Genomic DNA, 7,396 nt, shown 5'->3' on the forward strand with positions numbered 1-7,396 from the left:
GTTTTTGATTCAAGGTTCGATTCGATCTCAAGGCCAGACCAATAATTTTTTTTCTAATGATAATTATTGTTATTTTTTAATTTTTCTAAATTTGAAAAATTTTATTTTGTTTTTGGAATATTAAGTAGACAATTTTTCGGACAACCTGCCATAGCTGCGCAGATAGATCCATTTCGAAGGGTGCTTCATCATCAGTACGCTTTAGGCATGCTGCGCTAACCATTTAGCTATATAGCGGTGGTTTGTTTGACTGGCAAATTTGCTACTTCTATCCCTTTTTACCAACTATATTTATTCGGTGTTGCGCCATCTGGTGCAAATCACTGATAATGCTGGATTTTTGTTTATTGTCAATTGCTTTGTTTGACATTCCCAAGTGCTCATGTTTTATTAACAATTGTTTTTGTTTTTATCGGCCTATTGATGAATGGTTCAAGGTTCGATTCGAGCTCAAGGCCAGAACAATATTTTTTTTTTTTTTTTTCTAATGATAATTATTGTTATTTTTTAATTTTTCTAAATTTGAAAAATTGTATTTTTTTTTTGGAATATTAAGTAGAAAATTTTTCAGACAACCTGCCATAGCTGCGCAGATAGATCCATTTCGAAGGGTGCTTCATCATCAGTACGCTTTAGGCATGCTGCGCTAACCATTTAGCTATACAGCGGTGGTTTGTTTGACTGGCAAATTTGCTACTTCTATTCCTTTTTACCAACTATATTTATTCAGTGTTGCGCCATCTGGTGCAAATCACTGATAACGCTGGATTTTTGTTTATTGTCAATTGCTTTGTTTGACATTCCCAAGTGCGAGTTTTTGTTTTGTTTGGACCTTCCGAAATTGAATAAACTGCTGCGGTAGTTGGCATTAGCTTCGACGATGTTTGTCAAGCGTTCTTGGTCATATTCATAGCGGCGTGACGCAAAGCAAGTTGCATTTCGTTAGATTTATTTTCGCCTTTATGTTGTGAATAGTCCCCGGTCGTAAGAAAGATATAACTGGTTGAGCTAAGACCTTGAGCCCCGTTTATTTATTTCGCACAGCAACAATAATAAACACAATCAGCTGTTCGTATGAATATTAGCCGTCTTTTGTGTATCGCACGACTCCGGCATATTTTTGCTTCAATAATCCCTCCACCCGATTCCTATACACCTTTTTCGCAATACATTAAATAAATTTTTGTTACATTCTTTTTATATTCGAATTAACCAACCTGCCCCAACTTTATGTTTCAATATACGGAGTTGGCTAAGACCGGTCACAGTCACAGCCCCCCCACTTGTATGCAAGTTATGAATTTTACGCACGGCGTTAGTCATTTGATTATTCATTGCTTTTATATGGCCAAGAAGAATATGCGTCGCAGTGGCACCAGCCACGATGTTCTGTACCAAAACCTGCAAAGAAGAAAAAATCCGTTAAGAAATGCATTAAGGGACATCGCAAAAGTGTGAAAACTGCCGGCGCGGCCGACGCCGCAGTTGGAGCACCCCTTTTGCGATGCCGGTACTTACAATAAACAACAAAAATACGATACAAAACCAAGTATTAGCTCCATCTCCTCCGGGATCTCCACGCCAGCAACCTAAAAATAAAAGGAAATTAATTATAAGTATGAAATAAATAATAATCTAATATATTCGAAATTACCGAGTCTTAAAATTTACTTACCATTTTCCTCAATTAGCCATGCGTCGTGCTCCAAGCGCCGTAATTAAAGAATTGAAAGAACGAAAAAAAATCATTAGATTTATTTACCGTTTCTTTCAATTCATTGGAATTTTACATTCTATACACGGGTGTGTATGAATGTTCATTTGTTTTGTCTTTTGCCGTTGGCATATTTGTAACCAACCATGGCACAACGATACAGGGTGGCAGCATGGAACAGCTGATTATAAACTTTTTTTATTTGATTTGATACATCAACTTCCGGTGCAGTACGTTTTTGACATTTGTCCATCGAATTTACAAAAACAAAGTACATGGAATTTTTATTTATGTTTGTAGGTATGTCACCATGCTGCCACCTTGTATCATTCCGCTATGTAACCAAGGTATGTACATATGTATGTATGCATACCTACTTGGCTCGGCATATCATATTAGTGTTGCATAAAAAGAGGCAACCCGGTACCGAAAACCCGCAAAACACAAAATCGGGATCGGCATTTTTTAATCCATATGGGCGCCCATCATCAAGCGTCCGAGTCTCAAAAGGAAAGAGTCCCGAAATGAAAGGTTCCCGACATGACAAAATCCCGAAATTGAAAAAAGTCAACTGTTTCTACTGGCTTAGTGTGCTACTGCCCCAGTGACCTAGTTTGTTTTTCAAGGGCAAGCAAATACATATATGTATATATATATTCGCACGCCACAAACTCACCATACCAGCTATCAGCTGACCAATAAATACAAGACAGGGTTGCATGTTACATTTAGCATAATGGTACGTACAGATAGAACGCGTCGCGGAGAACGCATCGCCAAGCTGCAAATTTATGCCAGGTGAACGTAAATAACGTATCTCTGCTTGGTAAAAATTGTATTTAATAATATGCTTCGCATATGCACTTAATTTATCTATCCTAACATACGTTTTGTAATAAAACACCTCCGCTTGACCCAACAAACCTCACGACCGCTCGCCCCGGTACATCCATAAAATGCCACAGTCGCCCTGAGAGCGATACGACACGTTAGACGCTGGAACGGAGACCTCGGCCTCTTCGTCCAGCCCAGAAAAACCTCAAAAACCCTCGAGTCTGGAACGGAGACATCTGCCTCTTCGTCCAACCAAAAAACTGCAAATCTGGAACGGAGACCTCGGCCTCTCCATCCGGAACAAAAAAAACAAAGGACAACAAAAAAAATGGTGCCATTCTGGAACGGAGACCTCGGCTTCTTAGTCCAGCCTTACTGGCCATCGACTATACATATATTACGTTATGAATTTCTATATTTAAGAGTTACGTATAAACCAATGGCAAGAAATATTCACTTCTATCTGTTCATAACCGCTAATTTTTTCATCTTAGCTCAGGTGGCATGCTAAGCAAGTCGGAAAGGATTCTCGGCCATTTGCGTTGCAGACGAACTCCTCATCTAGATTAAGGTTAGTGTGTAAGTATTATATTCATTTTTCTCGTTTCAGCGGAGGTCATTGGCGGAAAACATTGTTGCGTATCGCAAAGGGGCCCGGCATTTTTAGGCAGGATGCCTAACTTGTCCGCATCTGATTGCGATCCCCCCAATGCAACTCTGCAAATCTATACTCGATACTCGATTTTATTTATAACCACCCACACCATCACCGCCGCATGCATGTACATGCACGTGTATATGTGCTTTTTTGTCAGCACTAATGCATATGCACGTCGGGGTTGATGTATGAGTGCCTTTCCCCTCCAAAACGGAGGATTTTGCGGGTCAACGGTTGTAGTTTTCTATACAACCGGCCTCTTGGATTTTAGCCGTCAATCAACTCACATCTGCCGCCAACGATCTCTGCCGTTTTCCTGCCAATATATATTCAGGTAATATTGTAACCAGGTTATTCTTTATATTCAACCAATAAATGACATCCATTATAACGATAAATCTCGTCTTCTATTATTTATTTTCAAATACACCCATTCCCACTGAAATCGACCCCGGTGCGCCCACCGATTCAGGAGCATACGCACCCCGGCCGAACACCCTCATTAGTGTTGTTGTAAAGCCGTTTGGTATCGACCAAACTTGCTACCTGTATTGTCGGCTGAACAAGCAATAAACTCAAATATGCCTTTTTAACCTTATCACTTTCGTTATATTTCTTTTGTAAAAGCTCCCACGATATTTTGTAATTATCATTTGTTGGTTTCAAATGTTTCACTAATGACAATGCATCTCCCTTTTATTTCGTTAATAGATATTCAAACTTTTCTATGTCTGCTAAATTACTTTTAGAATTTACCATAACCTCAAACAAATCACGAAAATGCAACAAATTTATATATGTTCCATCAAATTCTGGAATTTGAATCCGAGGAAGTCTAATTTCTTGTCCGGACTCTTGACGATTGATTGGTGTGGAGCCAACGTTACCATGTGGTACCGCCAGTCGCTCAACCAAAAACCCAATGTGCCTTGATGCTCCAATAGTGCCTGCATGGCATTAGATACATTCACAATTTGATCATTTTGGTTTTGATTTTCAATTACTGTATTTTCACTTTGCTCCTCACGAACTTTTGCTGAATATATTGCTTTAATCGAAAAATATTTGTTTTCAATATCACTACGATAGCCCCCTTCCACATGTATGTCATCTGGGCTTGAAAGAGTGTCTATACCGTCTTGTATACTTTCATACTCTCGGTACAACAACTCCAACCTATCTACTTTAACTGTTATATCATCAACTGTAGCATTTGGACTTTGGCAATGAGTATAAATACGCGTTATTGAACCCTTGATGGTTTGGCGTCTTTGTTTTAACTCCTCCATTGTTTATAGTTTACAGTTGATCAAATGTATTGAATTCAAAACTTTGTTTAAAAAAAAATATTTTTTTAAATTAAGCTATACTCTATGTAACCAAATCTTGGATTCTATGCTTATTGCATGAATATACAGATTGATGCACTAAAACGATTATTGTGAAAAGTTCTGACAAGAAAAGCAACCATTTATATTTTACACATGAACTTGCTTATCATTTGAAATTTACAATATTAATACTATGTATTATGTTTAATTTTGTATTGCAATTACCGTGTAGGTACAGTTTGAAAACTAATGGAGTTTTATAAAGTGTCTTTAAAATTCATATTTTACATTTTAACTTCTATCTTCTATGCTGATCTCTAACTTGCATCACTGTTACATGTTAACATAAACATTTTTAACAGAGTACACAGTTTGACAACTATTGAAATATAATGCAAAAGCTTCCAACTGTTTTATCTTATGAAGTTTGAAATTGAACCACAACTGCACTGCATTGGCTTTCTTTTCTAGGACTCCGTTACTGCGTTACCTTCAATTTGGGGTGCTCCGTTAAACTGCGCACTGCGTTACCTTCAATTTGGGGTGCTCCGTTAAACTGCGCAATGTATAGGATCATGTATTTGGGGTATTCCATCCCATTTCGACCAATTTTGAACCCGACCCTTTAGAATTGGCTGAAAGTTTTTCTTCTTTTTCTAGCTTACGAAAGACGTTATTCAGAATTTTTTCAAATTTGTTCATCCAACTCAAAAAAAGTTATGAATTAAAAAAAAACACCGTTTTTGTTTTCAAAATGCTATAACTTTTTCAAAAATTGACCGTTTGGGATCTTTTTTTTTTAATTTGTTTTTAAATGTACTTTTCGGAAAAAATACAAAAAAATTTTAAGTTTTTTTTTTAATTTTTCAGTTTTTCGAGATTTTTCGAATTTCGCCATTTTTTTTTCATAAAAAACTTCAATCAATTCTGCAATCATCCCCACTAATCCCGGAGTGGCCCGATTTTTTTTTATATTTTTTTTAATTAATGAAAAAATTTAAGAAAATGATTTTTAAGTATTCTTTTCTTTATATATTATGGTAATCTACGATTAAAATAACCAGGATTATTGGCTGACACAGTAAATATGTAAGTTTTCTAAAAATAATGTGAATATGTATACTTAAAAAAAAAAACGTTGTTGTTGTTGTAGGTGGTGTTGCAGCAGGCCTATGCTTAGCGGCCCTGCGGTGTTTGTTGTTCAAGCTGATGGTGTTGCAGCGGGCCTATATTTGGCGGCCCTGCTGTTGTTGTTATATCTGGTGCAGTTGCAGCAGGCCTATGTTTAGCGGCCCTGCTGTTGTTGTTCAAGCTGATGCTGTTGCAGCAGGCATATGTTTGGCGGTACTGCTTTTGTTGTTCAAGCTGATGCTGTTGTAGCAGGCCTATGTTTGGCGGCCCTGCTGTTGTTCAAGCTGATGCTGTTGCAGCAGGTCTATGTTTGGCGGCCCTGCTGTTGTTGTTCAAGCAGATGCTGTTGCAACAGGCCTATGTTTGGCGGCCCTGCTGTTGTTGTTCAAGCTGATGCTGTTGCAGCAGGCCTATGTTTAGCGGCCCTGCTCTTGTTGTTGCGAAGGCCTATATTCAGTGGCCCTACTGTTGTTGTTGCCGAAGGCCTATATTCAGCGGCCCTGCTGTTGTTGTTGTAGCTGGGGTGGTTGTGCGTTCGGTAGGCGCTGCCGATGGTGGCGCTCTTGTTGGTGGGTGCGCTCGTGGTTGGTACGAAGAGGTGGTTGCGGTTGCGTCTAGTGATTATCGCGCGGTGTTGGCGCTGTTAATAGCGGCCGTGCGCGGATTTAGCGCGTAATGTTGGCGCTGATGGTTGTGGTTAGATATCGGTGGTGGCGGTGGTGTTATTGATAGCTGCTGAGCGAGGTGGTCGGCGCTGACGAGGTGGTAGAATTCGCTGTCCAATTAAAGAAATTCAGGCACGGTTTGTTTTTGTTGTTTCGCTGGTTTAATTTATTCCCCCCCCCCCCCCCCCCTCCCCCCCCGCCCCCGACATAATCTCAAGTATTTTGTATATATCCTGACTTGCAATTTACTTGGTACTTATAGGCGATCTTCTTCTTCGTAGGCAAGCAACGTGAATTGTGCGGGACGTTATATTGATCGCTCATTGAGTGGATTAATGCGATGGTTCGGGTTTATTCTACACAAAGCATACGGCTCCTGTCCAAGGTCCTACGAATCGCATATTGTGACACACTCGGAAGTTCTCATTTGCGCAAAATCCACAATACTATCACGAATTTATGGGATTTAACAAAATTATTTTGTTGTGTATTTATAACACTATTCTGGCTTGGCTGCTTATTATCAATATGCCACAACCCTTTGAGTTTCGCAAAATTTTTTTTATTTAGTCTCCAGCAGATGTATTCGCGTGTACGTACACTAAAAGTCCCCACGAGATTTTGTTCTTCAATACCTTAACGAAGTTTTGCAACACGTTTAAAAAAAATTACACTGCGTGAAGGCTCACCACTTCTTAGGAGAAGATCGCACAAAATTTCCGTACACGCTATTTTCATCCACAAATTCTCGACCACGACCCACCTGCGGATGCATGTACCACAATTGGTATCCCGTGCGGCCTCGTTAATTACCTATTTTGAATCTTTTTCCGGATCGTGCACATGCACCGCGAAATACTTTTCCTTTTGTTCCCGGCAATTTTAGCCCACTTGCTCGCCACAGCTTTTTATCAGCTTATTAGCTACAGATATATAAAAATTTTGGTTTTCGAAATCAAATGGTTTAAAACCATATACCTAATGTTAAAACCATTAAAACGTTGCACACAATTTTCACTAGAAATTTCGTCTGTAAAAACACGCTTGTGTTCTTTACGACCAC

At 39.0% G+C, this 7,396-nt stretch overlaps 1 long non-coding RNA gene across 1 annotated transcript; it reads right to left on the minus strand.

The window, feature by feature from the left end:
* Positions 1-199: 199 nt before the first annotated feature.
* LOC137242218 (uncharacterized) lies at positions 200-1,876 on the minus strand. The gene is made up of 4 exons (XR_010950133.1): positions 1,676-1,876; positions 1,547-1,589; positions 1,218-1,401; positions 200-1,156 (listed from the first exon to the last, which is right to left on the minus strand). It is a non-coding gene; the product is annotated as an uncharacterized lncRNA (long non-coding RNA).
* Between the last annotated feature and the right edge of the window lie 5,520 nt (positions 1,877-7,396).

The sequence above is a fragment of the Eurosta solidaginis genome, chromosome 2, assembly GCF_040869045.1.
Source record: "Eurosta solidaginis isolate ZX-2024a chromosome 2, ASM4086904v1, whole genome shotgun sequence".
NCBI lineage: Eukaryota > Metazoa > Arthropoda > Insecta > Diptera > Tephritidae > Eurosta > Eurosta solidaginis.